This window comes from Lepeophtheirus salmonis, chromosome 4 (genome assembly GCF_016086655.4).
Source record: "Lepeophtheirus salmonis chromosome 4, UVic_Lsal_1.4, whole genome shotgun sequence".
Taxonomy (NCBI): Eukaryota; Metazoa; Arthropoda; class Copepoda; order Siphonostomatoida; family Caligidae; genus Lepeophtheirus; species Lepeophtheirus salmonis.
In genome coordinates, this window is record NC_052134.2 from 46049714 (window position 1) to 46065504 (window position 15791).

Below are 15791 nucleotides of genomic sequence, written 5' to 3' on the forward strand. Positions count from 1 at the left end.
ACCCGTCCGGCCACTTCCTGCAGACGTGCCTGCCACTGTATTTCCATGTTAGATTATGGTGCAAGTTTTTGTATGCGTTTCAATTCATATTTTTTACAACTTTAGCTATAATATGCTAGAGTTGAGCATTGTAATTATTTATTGATAAGTTTTGAATCATTGTTTACAATTAAAGGAAGAGTTGGCAAATTAGTAATTGATTTCTCGTCATATATTTTTTTCTTTTTGGATGAAAGATTGATAAGTAAAAAATATCCAATTTCGATAAAAAACGATAATAATATATAATTTTGGAAAGTAATATTTGTATCATATAAATTAATTTAAACGTACGCTATGAAATGGTTTTATATTGTCATTTGAGCCATGAAGTGGTTCTTTTCCAGGCATCGGAATGTCATTATACTGTACTTTTAAAGAAGTGGGTTTCTATAATATTCATAACATCATAACAATCTATTAAATACAATTCTCGAAGGCATGTCTATTTTGTATATGTAATTGTCTTTTAGGGCATTCTGGCTCATAAATACATATTTGTTCAACAAGAAAAATGCCAAAAACCAAATCATAAATCAATAAAACAAATAATTATGAAAAGATCGTAGGAATCTCATATTTCAAAGTGAGCATGTGCCTCCATGATGAAAAATTGCAGTCCCTTTTGTATTTTGGTCGGTTTGTAATTATGACTTTCTGTAATAAATTGCTTTTGCACAAAGCTTAGGCATAGGCCATACTAGGGATGTCAAGGATCACAGGTTCGAACCGGTTCGTGAACAACTTAACTGTTAGATAGTTTTTCTAAATAATTAAAGCCTGTATGTGAGTCGTGAATTTGTAGGGACAAACCAAAAAAGAATGAAGCATCATCGTTAGGGATGTGCTTATTGGCTATATAGCCGTGAGTGTTTGCTCATTACTCGTTACACGCTTGAATACTCGTTGCTCACTTGAATACTCCTAGCTCCCTTGAAATCTGTCGTTTAAATTTTCCCCCCACAATTTATGTTAAACAGATTAACATAAAAATTAGCTAATCTATTGGAATCGTAATCATAAGCGTAATTCAACACATTCCTTCTTGACTATAGTCCGGTTATAGCAAATATATTTTTATTGGCACGAATGCTTATTAACATCAATGCATATTAATGAATACTGATTTAAAAGAAATAATAGTTTCTAAACGGATAAACTTTATTTCTTAAATATTCATTCTTAAATTAATTAAAAAAATTATAAGTAATAGTACATAATCTAATTATAAACGTTAACATTCTTAACTAGATCGGATTAAACGGATTTATTCTTCGTGTGAACGTGAAACTTTTTGAATCCCTATAAAATAAATATAGTAGCTATTTGAAAATGCTGCCGTGTAGACAGGACCTATGAGAACACATTGGGTATCAATCAACATAATTCTACATAGTATTGGCTTTTGGAATATATAAACTCTAAATTTATAGAGAAAGAAGCTTAAGTTTTGTGGAGTTTTTAACGAGTTCGGAGTAAATAAAAAAAACGGAGTTTTTTTGTGTCTTTGTCATAAAATTTCATACAAACCGAGTACTAATTGACGAGTATTGCTCCTGGTACATAATTAGTAACTTGTATTCCATAGCTAATATTTTAAAAAGAAAATAGTGGAATAAAGAACCAGAGTTCTAGTCTTATCGAGAAATCGGATCATAACCTCTCAAATTCAGATGATGATCCGTTAAAAACCGAGAGAGAAAGAACCACATAGAACCCGGAACTGTTACATCATTAAACTATAATTTTTCTTTTTAACAGCATCAATTTATTCTAGTACCTAAATTATAACAATATATCTAAAATGCATAAATTTTTAGGACAAAAATTTATTCATTTGCAATGTCCTTCCAAAATTACTCCTTTTTCTAATGCCAGTGAATCATATATTGGTTCCCAGTGATTTACATTCATATAAGAGGTGGAAAAGTTTTTTCTTTTTCTTCCCTGCAAAAGTAGAAAAGTGTATTGTCATATAAAAAGCCAACACTTCCAGGGTACCAGTAATCACGAGGTAAGAAAACCATTTTTTAGAAGTTCATAATAGACTATGAAATCTAATTCATGAATGTCCTTCAGTTAATTGTATGTTTCTCCTCTTTTAAACATTTTTAAAAGCATCGGTGGTGTTGATTAGTGTTGTGTCAGTCGTTATATATTCGGCCCAGTCCACTCTTAGGACCGGTCCTATTAGTCCTTGATACCATCCTTCAGACTGTGAGTCCTTCGGAATGTCAGTACTAGAACTAATCAACAACACATGTGTGAATCATCACTAGTGTTGTTAGTCATTTTTAGGGCTAAAGAATACAGTCCCGTCCAGTTGAGTCTCGGTGCAGTTTAATTGAGTCCTGCATATTAGCCCTAAAACTTATAAAGTTCAGTCTTTCATGACGTCAATCAACTTTATTTCTTCTTTTTTAAAGTCAGTTCTAGCAGTAACAGTCCGAAGGACCAACAATCTTAAGTATAAGTCCCAAGCATTGATAGGACCGGTCTTCATAATGGACAGTACTGGACCGAATAAATAAGGACTGACCCAACATTGTTCACACCACATTCTTCTAATATATACAACTTTAATCTCAGCAAGCTGTTGTCTTTTACTGCACTCCGTGGTAAAAGCGTAATCATACCTATGTGGTAATTTTTGCATTTTAGAAATTTTTTCATCACTAAAAGATACATAAAGTATTTTAGGTTGAACGTTCAGTGCTTCAGTAATGGGAAGGGTTTCACAAATTAACTACTGATATGATGAAAAGTATGTGAATTCGTAAAAAAATAGAAGATTAATAGGTATGAATCAAATTATTTATACTTTGTTGAGCAAATACCTCTTATTAAAGTTTCTAAATGACTTAAAATACAAAGAAAATAGAAGCATAAATGGATAAACGTCTCTTCACAGCTCAATTGACTAATCTATCTGAGTTAGCAATTAAGTTAAAAGCTACTTGAAAAAGTAACTTTGAGTTTAAAAATAAATGTAGAAAATATTTGGAGTTATAAAGTAGTTTATTCACTGTTTATTGAGCATTTCTCACGTGACACCATCATTCTGGAAGTGGTGCATTATAGAAGAGAAATATAAACAAATTAAATATATATAAAAATCGTTGTTCCTTTTCTACAGTTTCATTAGATCCAGTTTCCTTAAGATTTTTTTTGTTCATGAAATTTTTTTAAACCTTTTTTCAAGCCTATCGTAGATACTTTCCTAGGGTGTTTAGTCACCCCAACATTAATAAGGATATTTTAGCAACATAAGGCGTCCTCTTTCTTAATTGGCTGTTACATATGATGCTATAAACATCAGTGAATTATTTGAATACTGGAATTGGCGGGAATTCATCATATGGAAAGAGAGAGAGAAAGATGTTAACACCACGACGATCCATTAAAGAATGAACAAAAGGAAAGACCACACCAAATTGTTATTTTTCTCTACATTTTGCCAACTATCATTTATATGTAATCTTGAAAGGACATAATGAGTTTGAGTCTCTATAATAATGGGGTGTTTAAATAGGGAAGAATAGATTGAAAGAAAAATCATAGCATAAGTAATTTTTGTTTATTAGTAACTTGTTTACTTACCAGTTTATTACCAAAGCTCAGTACAATGGTGCCACCTAGTGCATTATTTTTTTTAGTTAATTTGCTCATAATCTATTAATGATTAAATTACTATGTTATTATTAAATTGTTATCGTTGCTGTATTTTAGAAATATAATTAAAGTAAATTATTATGTAAGCATATAATTAAGTTTTTTAAGGGTTAAAATGAATTTAAGAGCCTATGTATTGTAGAAGGTGTGTACACTATAAATAAACAGTGTGGTCCACAATGAGAGTCCTATGATAAAATAAAGCGTAGTGTCCTTACTTATTCGGTCCAGTTCAGTCTTGGGATCTGTCCTATCTGAACTGTCAGTACGCGAATTGATTAATAAAAGAAGAAACAATGTTGAGGGACGACATCAAGGACATACCTTTATAAGATTATAGGACTGATATACAGGACTGAAGTGGACCATACTGAGACTGAACTGCAGACTTTAATAAGGATCGATACAACTCTAATTAAGAGTATTTCATGGATTAATTTCGTTAGCCAAGTCATACAAATTATGTGAGAGTAGTATGGGGTCCTGTCGTCACTGCAAATAAAGTATAAGAATGGTGTAAAGACAATTTTGAGTACTTTTTAGGGGCAAAATTCCTGAGGACAGGAAGTTTTGCTCTTTACTACCTGAGCTAACCCTCTTTGAAATAGTAATGTAGCGTATGATTGAGGAGGAAGTGCGGGCTCAAGAAGGACTCTCTGATTGCACCCGTGGAGGCTACTTTGGCAAAATATTTCGGAATACATTGTACGTATTAGCTGTAAGTGAGTGAGAAGACGTCTTCACCAAGATGTTCAGAATAAAGACAAGCAAATTGCATGAGAGATTTGTTAATTGTACCATAGGCCAATGTTAAAGATGCAAAAAAGTATTTATATTTATAAATATACAAACCATATTCTATTCGTAGAAGTTATTCAATTTTTTTAATGGGACAGTAATTCAGGACCACCCGGTTTATATATTTATTATATATGTATATTGGTATGATATATAGGTAAATACATTGAAAGGTTTTTCACACAATTTATCAAGACTCATATACGTAATTTGTCCACAATTTAAAGACCTTGTCAAGAGAGTTGATTTTTCATCAAGTACATAGGAGTACAACTTTATTTATTATTACCAATTCCTTATAGAAAAAAAAAAAAAAGATTTATTTGTCGGCAAAGATACTTTATGATCTAAGAAATGATAAATTATCTTCATACATTTTTTTTATGTTTTGTTCGATTCTCATCACATTAATTTTTTTTAAATCTCTCAAATCATTACTTAGGTATATCCTTACCTCACAAAGAGTCTGTCGATCCCTTTTCACTTCCGTCAGGTCTTTAATCTTGTAATATAATCATTCACAGGCCCTAAAATGTTTTCAATGACGTAACATATTACATCATCAACGAAAGCGACGCCATATTTGGGGTGGGGGCAATTTTATTTCGTTCGCCATGACTAGTCGAAATGTATTCGACAGCAAATGTTTTTGCATGATAACAAAAAAAGAAAAATCAGTTATTTTGACTGTTTTGTCTGACTTAAACAGTAGAGCGGTTTAATTTGCAATTTTTTTCGAATTTCGATTACGGGTAGAGCGGAAAAGTTGTCATATGCTATGAAAATTACCTAGATGCAAAATTTAATTGTCATATGAGGTTATCTTTAGGTAGAAAATTTCGATCAAGTTATCAAAAAGGCCAAAACTCTTTACTTAGTGAATATTGATACCAAAAATACATTTATAGTTATTTTACATACAATAGTTTTGATAGACTTTTTTCTAGCATATATAAAGTATTTACATTTTTTTCTGAAATTTTCTTATTGTACAGAACCCGAGAAAAAATAATCAACGTATAGAACGCATCATTTTTGTAAATTTTTAGAAAGGAAAGATCGATTTTTTAAATCTTATTCTCTCTTTTTGCTCGATAGGGTAGCTTTGATCCAGCTTTGATATTGTACGGGTAATGGACTTCTTCATTACATCCACAAATGAATGATACATGCCACATGCCTCATGCTTGGAGATAAAAATCGCATGAGGTCAAGGTTTGGTCTATTTGCAGGCCAAAAATCCGGGCTCCAAAAATGAGTAAATTTTGTAGTAAAAACATCTTGCACTTTTTGACTTTGTGGGCGGTGCACTGTATTGTTGAAAGGTGTAATTTCCTTCTTGGGTTACTCAATCCATCCAGATAATGTAAATTAAAAGTGCAAATCCACAACCAGTATAATGGCAAAGGTAGATCGGTACTAGGTCGTCCGGGCCTGGCAATGCTTCCAACGCCGATTGGCCGAGGTTATCAAAAAAAGTTGGATCTCATTATAAATAGTTGAATGCCATTAAATGTAGCTTTCAAATAAATATGGTTCTAACTTATATGGGTCGTTTGCTGTAAGCCTTTAAAGATTTCACTATTTATCTGGACCACTTTGAAAATTGACGTAGTACAGGCTCATCTGTCTAAAATACAGCAATTTTAAAAATGAAAAAAAAAAAAAATGATATAACTAAAAAAAAATTCAATAAATTTAGAAATTTAATGTATAACATTTTTAATTATTTAGATTTTCAATAAATATAGCCGCTTTATGCCTTAATGACGAGTTCCACGCAGGTGGAGAACTTTGAACAGCAGTTCTTTACACATCTCATCTCTAAGTTGAGTCAATCAGTAATGAAGGGGTCTTCAATTGGTCCTTTGTTGTGTATCAGACTCCTGAAAGCTTCACCACGAGTGCCCAAACATACCAAAGTCTGGAAGGAACAATCGGGGTTGTGGAGAATGTGAAAGATTTTTTTTCTTCGGTTTATTGAGTAGGATTTTGCACAAGGTCACACGATCACTCAATCTAAAAGTTTTAAACTCAGAAGATGAATTCTTTTGTAGGTATGAAAGTTTAAGTCTTGCTTCAACTAGCAGTGCGTAGTACTCTGGCTACTGTGAAATTTACGATCATAGCCATTGATGATCACCTTGCCTCTTCTGTCATCAATGGTGCTTTTAACTGCTTCAAACAAATCTTTTGACATCTTTGGCCTTGATATAGAACTTCTGAAAGCTTTTGGTGTGATTCTTACGGTCACCCAGTACACATTAGAGCCGTTATAGGCCAGCACTTTAGAAATCTCTGATGTTGATTTTCCTCCCGCGGATAGCCCCAGAATTACAGCTCTGCTTTGCTCCTTGTGTTTGGTAATGACACTCTTTTTGTCAATTGACTTTGCCTATTTTTGGCTTACAGTTTCCTTAGACAAATTGTTTACAATAAGTTACTAAGATTAAACATCGAAATAGTATAAAGACGTGCCATTTAAAAAAGTTTACACTTTCGACAGATAGGTCTGTATCATATTTTCAATACATATTAGGGTGAGATGTACATATATAACAAAGTCAGACGATAGGGCAGTTATTTCTAACCTACTTCCTTATCATCGCTGTGGAGCAGCTAAATAGTATTTTTCTAAATATCCTGTGGTACCCCCCTAATACACAATTTTATTTTATTTATACTTTAATCCATCTCAATATAAAGCGCGAGACCGTTGTTTAACAACGAACTTTGAGTTCCTGTAGCAACTGTGCATTTACAGTTTTGGCGACTAGATAAAAAATGGCATCGATCAACAAATTATTTCTTTCACAATCGTGGGAAAGGCAGAGTGCCCTTATAGTGATCTGCAATAGACAAGACAACGTTGAGATTACAAACTTCTTAAGCCTGCATAGATCCTTTGCCTAGAGAGTCAGGAAGGAACTGGAAGAGTCTGGAGGTGATTATGAATCAACAACAAAGCGTGCTGATCACAAGATGAGGTCAGATTGCCAGAGGTATCAGGACTCCATTGCAATTTTGCAACAAATCATCGATAATGAACCACTCAAATCGATGAGGGCCATTGTCAAGGATATAAACAAAAAAATCATACATGAACCGAATAGCTGAACTTCTGACTGAGAAGACAAGCGTTGACCTGATTGTCATGTTTTTGTTTTTTGGACTTTGTCGGATCCAGTGTTTGGCTTCCAAGCTCATCAGACTACAACAAATTGGACTTCTTTGATTGGCGAAAAGTTTTGCGATACACCAAAAAATTCTCTTACAACACAAATCTGAGTTGAAGTCCGGGATTTCGTAAGAATTCCAGAATTTGCAAAAGTAGACTGTCATTAAGACCTGTTTCCAAAATTGAGTAGAGACCGTTATTGACGAAAAAGGGGATTATATATAATAATGATTTTTTTTATTTATTTAAATTTCATTCGACATTTGTTATTAATGAAATTAAATTATCAGTCTAAACGAAAATCAATAAAAAAAATCGTTCTTAAAAAGAGGTCACATCCTGTATTTTCGATACACAGTAACGGGTTTGGTCCTTCTATTTCTAAGTACTTTTTGGCATTCAACAACGTATTTGTAGCTCACTACCATTTTTCTCTAAATTCTTAATAAAAAAGGGACCTTAAAATGTAGGATTGTTTAGGCCCTTTCCAATATGACGTTTATCTACAATTAATCCTCACTCAAAAACGCCCAATTAGGGTCTGATAAGTGATACGAGGGTCGTTTGAAAAGACTTGGTAAAACCTTAGAGATTGCATAAACGTTGCGTATAGAGATAATGTTTAGTTATTAGCATCTTTTGGAAAACACACACCATATTTCAGACAGATCGGTCTATTTCTTTCTGTTTGGCATTCGTTTGAATCGAGAAAGTGGAGTATTTTTTTTTTTAAAAACAATGGACGAGAAAGAATTTCGTGTTTTGATTAAATTTTACTTTGTGAATGGCAAAACGCCTCAGGAGACCAAAAGAAGATTGATAAACACTATGGGAACTCTGCGCCTTCCATTAGAGCAGTTTATAAGTTGTTTCAAAATTTTCAAAGTGACCTTATGTGCACAAGTGACGCTGTACGTTCTAGATAGTCTGTTAAGATTATCTACTCTAGAAATCATGGATAAAATCTAAGATATGGCGATGGATGGGCTTAAGATTGCTAATGTTGAGGCATCTCGAGTTGGAACCCCATTTTCATTAATTTTGCGACAACAAATGCTGAGGTGTTAGGTGGTACATTGTCGTGATGGAAATTGACTTTTGTGGGGACCAGATTTGGGATTTTCTTGCAGCTCGGTTTTCAAACTATCCAATAACGATGAGTAATATGCACCTATAATAGTTTTACCCTTTTTGTTATAGTCGATGAGGATTATTCCTTGCGAATCCAAAATAAAGTCTCCATAATCTTTCCGGCCGATTTTTCGATTCAAACAAATGCCAAACACAAAAAAAAAATCACTGATCTGGCTAAAAATTAGTGTATGTTCTTCCAAGAGATGCTTCTATCTAAGCATTACCTCCATATACGACAATAGTGCCATCTCTGGGACTTTGCATGGAATTTTCTATTGACCTTCATAGAGCTAAACGTTAAGGTAATACATTTTTGTTTAGACAGTAGTAAAGGTTTAAGTTTTTATATTGGTCAGTTCCATATTGACATTAAACTAATGACAATATGTCATTACTCTTTTCAATAACCATAAAAAAAATTGTTATTTATGTCTGTCTCTAACAAGATGGCCGACTTTCAGAATGATGACGTTTCATATAAAATCTCTGTGTATATGGAAATGAATTCATCAACAAATGAAATAAATCACATCCAACCATGTGAAACATATCCTTAAAAGACCATGTCTGAGAAACCATTTTTTTAAAAGACTCCATTAAAATATTTAAAGACATCAACACATTCTTAAAAGATAGGACGGGGTTCGACTTTTTTTTTGCCTTTTAAGTTTTATCTGATAACATCATTCTTTCACATTTATGGTAAAAAAAAGTTTTTTTTTTTTTTTTTTTTGGATATTGTTGATATATTTATATGATGGTGATGAAGATTCCTGTTCTTGGTTTCAAGATGTACTCAAATTAAGATGGATTCATATCAAGTAACAATACTCACAAGGAGAGGGAAAAAATGATTAATAAGATTTGTATTTGATTTTTGACTGAACAACCTATTTTATAAAAACAATAAATAGATGCATTGACTATATGCACATACCACACATGGTGGAAATATGGTCCATGGTTGAGTTGATCTGTAATATGAGCAATAAAGAAAAAAGTAATCCAAATGCCTCACAGAGTTTTCCAATAGCCATATGAAAAGTTCTGGAGCAGTGGTTCACAGCCCTTCAAATATAGATACCCATTTTAGAACTATACTTTTAGACCAGGTCTGGAAATCACATATGTTCATGATTACAGGGCTAAATCAGCCTCCTTGATGATGAATGAGATGTAAATAGCTACTGAACAATAAATAATTCGAGTTTAGCCAATCATTTTTCAGGGCATTAATAAGGGAAAGGATTATACAATGCGATTACTTAATGATCCATTCTGAATCAAATTAGGCCATAGGCTCAGATGGTAGTGGGAAGAGAGAGCATGCCCCCTCCCTCCTCCTTAGATTTACAACATTTATCAAGTGACAACCCATTTTATCGAATGCCCCTCCCCATTAATTTATTTATATTATCTGAGCCCCAGATTTAAGCTGATTGATTATAATTTATGAGTAATTCGATACCAAATTAAGTAAAAAGTCGGGGAAGTACAATTGGTCACAATATTTTGACACACCGTCCTAAATTTTTAAGAAGCCTTTGTATTGAACACAAAAATTATAATAAAACCTCAGTAAAAAATTAATGGTTTACTGTTATCATGAATTTTGTAGGTCTTAAAGTTTTCCTGGGGGAATTCAATTAGTGAACTAAAGTAATGTAATATAACTAGTATAACTGATATGATCAGCTTACCCAAGAAATTAAATAACCGAAACAATAAGTTTCAAAAATTGATCGTGAGACTGCTTTTAAGACCAAGAGCTATCTCAAGAACCAAACTGCCATTTGTAAAGATTGTGACACATAGCGGGTGTTTTGAGATTTTTGTTAAGGAATGATAACCAAAGCAGGAATTATAGGCATACGTCTATGTTATAAATCCAAGCTCCCAAGTTGAGGCAAAACTCAAGCAATATTTGAGCAATTAAGATGGTACATTGGAACAATATTTGGTCTTTTCTAAAAATACGTTATCATTTTTTTTCTTTTCAAAATCATAGTTCCAAATGTTCAAGAAAAAATGGTTGTCTCCTTAGAAAATTATTATCTCCTACCTATGGTGTAGGCAAATATATTCCTTGTAAATTCATTGCCTGCAAAATTCATTTTGTTCCCATTTTGAACAGGGAAAAAGCATGAAAAGATTGACTTCTTCCTCAGAAAGTATCTATAAATAATAATACTCACAGACTATATTCCTACACACTACTAAAGACTGTGTAGTGTCTGTAGTTTCGTCTAATGCAAAAAATATACTTTTCCATTCAAGTTATTTGAATCATTCTTTATCTTGGATAACACTTCTTTACTTTGAGACTTCATTGATTTGGTGATGGAGAAGCAAAAGAGAATTACTTTTCCAGAGTAAATTTCCATAAACCTAGCAAAATTTGAAGGATTCACGACATGGAGTGTAACATTGGAGAAGATAAAGATCTTGGTTATATGAGTAATAAAATTAGAATGTTTATAATTGTAATTAACTATGTTACTTGTATACAATACCGAATTCCTTTCATGAATTTGAATTTTAGTTGGTTCGTCTTCAGGACTATAGTTTCATAATTACAAATACGTCATGCAAAAAACCTCAAATCCGCTCCTTAACTCCATACATTTTTACCACTATTACCAGCGATTCAGGATTTAATATCAATAGTCAATAATGCATCTCAAACTTCATCACAATACAACTTTACGCATTTCTAGAACTAATCAAAACAATAAATACGTAATTAGTGGTTACAGGTTTCTTATTTATATATGATTATGAATTTTGATATATTTTCTCCTCAAGAATGACATAATGATGATGACAGCTTCTATTAGTAGTCTCTTGCAATAAGGATTGTCAAATGCAAAAATCCGCTCCTGCTTTTAAGAACATATTATATTCATGTCTTATGTTAACACATTTCTAGAGTTGACATGTTTGTTATGAAAAAATGAGTGCTAGGGCAATGGGGAAGCGATACATATGTTACATCTGAGCTAAGGCCTTTGTTAATATCAGCTGCCTGTTATATGATTTTGAGGACATTTTATTATATGCAGTTTTTTAAATAATTTATACCAAAGATAGGCGAGAATTCTTCTTTCAGAAGGAGATATTAACAAAACGATCTGAAAAAGAATGAAGCCAAGAGAAGAAAGAAGAAACGCAATTATCGTTTTTTCCTTGTCTAATATTTGAAGGTAGTTTTTTCTATACAAACATATCAAATCTACCCATTTCCTACAATATCGCCAATATAAACCTAGTAAAAAGATACTCCATGTTTCTCTATTAATGCCCCTATTCAGTTTATTCGAGAATATTCGAAAGCCAGTATGATATATAAAATAAAATAAATACATTAGACGTCTTATTTACATCTATATAAAATCCCAAAAAAATAAATATACCTAGTGAAGTAACAATTGAGATTCATTGAAATAATCATATTCTTTTTTTTTTTTTTACTTCAATGAAGAGGAGAAAAAATTGCGCTATTTACGACATCAGTGAGGAAATTTTTTTCTTACCTTTAATAACCGACATCTGAAACTGGGTCATAATCGGACTACACTTCTGTCTTTTTGTCTTAAATTAGGACTGACATAACCCTAGTCTAAATAAACCTTAAGGACAGGAAAAAAAAAAAAAAAAAAAAAAAAAATACGCGTTGTATAATTTTTCTCTTGTGAGATCCATGCCAAATTACCGCTGTACCTATGTACAAAATGATTTGGATCGTAAAATAAGTTTATAGCTCATAAAAATATTATCAATTTATGGTGATAAAAAAATTAATGTTCTTATTTTATCATTTAGATAAATATGTCTATGATTATGCAATTTCAATTAAAGTCAATGAAGGGAAATGAAAGGTACCTATCATTATAAAAAAAATATTTTATGATACATATCTATAAGAAATTATGTCTTTTTTCCAATAAAGATATCACGATGGGATCTTAATTGTAGATATGAGGCAACTTTTCTTCAAAAATGGCAATAGAAAAAGGAACAAAATCACTTGGTTGTTACAACATTCTTCCTAACTACAAAGTATATATGTAGAAATTTGTTCGCAGCGCTTAAAAAAAGTTAATTCGAGTTGAACAAAATTAACATCTGAAATACGAATATGGACGCCAAATATTAAAAAAATCAACTGCTGACAGTTTTTTTATATTTGTGAGAGACACGACTCACTTTTTTGAATAAATATCTGTATTATCTTTTCATGTATTTTGATCATTTGACTCTTTCTAGTTTAAAGCAGCTGATTCGAAAGGTTATTACTTTGGGAGGTCAAAAAAGCTTGTTGTGATTTTTAATGTTTTTAAATAATCTAAGAAGGGATATGTGTAAAGAAAAAACTAACTATAGGGATTAAAAAAGGAAAAAAATAAAAACGGTTGTTGCATGTGCTCTTTCTTCTTTTTTGTTCATTATTTAATAGGTCGTCCTGGTGATAACTTCTTCCTCTGAAGCAAGCATTCTCGCCAATCTTTGATGAAAATTGTTTTAAGAATATATATTTATGAATTTAGATATAATTATGATATATTTTCTGGTCTAATGCTATTTTAAATGTAAAAACTTCCTCGCTTTATGACCGTAATTCATTTTCTCCTTCCAAAATCGTAAAACAGGTAGCTGATATTAATATGGCACTTAATTCAGGACAACAGAGTAATTCCTGCCTATATCCTTCCTAAATACGAAACCGAATTTGTTTTTATTTCCTTTATCTTCATATATTATGTTCTTTTCTGAAACATTATTCAATTTGTCAGGGTTACCATGTTAATTTTATGGGTTTCTTAAATAACGAAGATGCTTCAACCCGAACTATTTATTATATTTAATACCCTCACTGGATATGGAGTGAGGCTGGTGTTTATTCCCTTCATCTCATGGCTCCTTACAGCTGACCTAATAAAACGTCATGAGAACTAAGCTACTCTCCTTCAAAACAGTCATTTAATTCTCGTTGTAAACCACGTTAATTTTCGGGTTCCTTTTTTTTAAGCATACCAAAAATGCTTACAATTTACAACCCTCACCATAACTTTTTAACAAAAATTTATTTTACTCAAATTATAAAGAGAAATGCCGCAACATTTTATCTAGCTTTTATTATTACATAGGTATTATATGTATACTTTGATGCTTAAATATATATTGACATATACAAATCAAGTTAGGAATGCCTTCATATCAAATATACCTACATATATAATATATAATAATAAACCAACCTCGACCTGTCAAACACAAATAGACAACATATAAACAAGATATCTATGTATGTACAATGTACATCCATTATATGTTAGAAAACTTCAAACCCACACGTTATAATATTACGTATACATATTTAGTATTTAGTTTTTATTAATATACCAAATCATAAAAGCTCTGTTACACATGTGTTTATCCACACTGGGATTGGATCTGATATATCTACAGAGTTGTCCAGAATTATAGTACTATTACATTTAACGTCACTAAAGCGATTTGCCCGAGTACCAATTAATAAGCAGTTGTGAATCAGCCAATACCAATTCATCAATCAATTATTTATTACTTTTCTAGTAAATACTAAAGCCACTTTATAACAAATCCAGAAATTGGCAGTATTACCAAGTAAAATCTCACTAGAAGCACTACCCTAGCCTTGCACAGTCTGTCCCTTAGTTACTTTCTAGCTGTCCCAAGTGGATGAAAATGCATAGTGGGTAACCAAAATTTCCGGTACCATGATTAAATTACGAAAAACGTGGTTTTTATGGAATCAAGAATAGACAAGTCAAAACTAATTTGTGACATGTTTGAATACTATTATTTAGCTGCCTTTTTTTTCAATATGTCCTCCTACACAAGCAATAACAGCATTACCACGCCAACGAGCAGGTTGGCAGCTCTCTACGATGAAGATTGTATCCATGGCAGACCACACTGTCAAGATGGCATCTTGGAGCAAGTCCAAATTTGGATAAGGGTTGCGGCAGACATTTTCTCCAAAGTGCTCTAAATTGCAAAGTGAAGGGGGTTGAGTTTAGGGCTGAAGGAAAGCCACATGAAGGCAGGACAGAAGTCTGCTGCATAATTTTTGGTTTTTATTGGCTGTATGGGCTCTAAAGGACTTATTGATATTATAGCTAGTCAGAACGGAGATGACAACGGTCTCTGTGGCTTCTCGGTACTGATTGTGGGATAAAATTGTAATCGGTGATGATTAGTTTGATATTTTAGTTTTTATGGGAAGGGGATGAGATCATCAGGACATTCTTGAAGATCAATGTTTTCAACAAAGACTCCAAAGGCCCAAAATTCATGCTTACTTTCAGATATTCGCAAAAAGATGAAACTCCTCCAAACCACAGAAGGAGCAAATTTTGTCTAATTCTCTTTGATAGGTTTATTGGTGAATGCTAAAGAAGTTGCCATCTTGTAGCGAAATCATTTCTCGTTTCCAAGAGTTTGCTCGAGTGTTGTATAACATTTTCAATAGCAAGGCATCCAAGAAGTACGTTGGAACCTCCTCTTGACTAATTTATATAAGTTTGACTTTACTCAATATTCAATTAATCGAATTCGAATATAACACTACGAACCTTAATTTACAACTAAATTGGAACTTTAATCCTGGATCACCCCGTACCCAGGGTCATTTCATTTTTAATAAATATTAAAAATTCTTATGTCTTTGCAAAATTTGAAACATTTACTTTTGTTATTTTTCGTGAGATAAAAATGAATGAAAATAAGATTGGTACTTACGTTCATAACAAATTAAGATATCTGACAACAAAATATTATGTAAATTTAAAACATGTTGGCGTATGTATAGGGATGGGGGAAAAAAAGATCTCCAACAGAGAGAAAATGACTTCATTTCAACAATTCCAAATCTTTTGTTTCTTGTAATTGTACACTCTATCTAATAAGTGATAAGTATTTAATCACT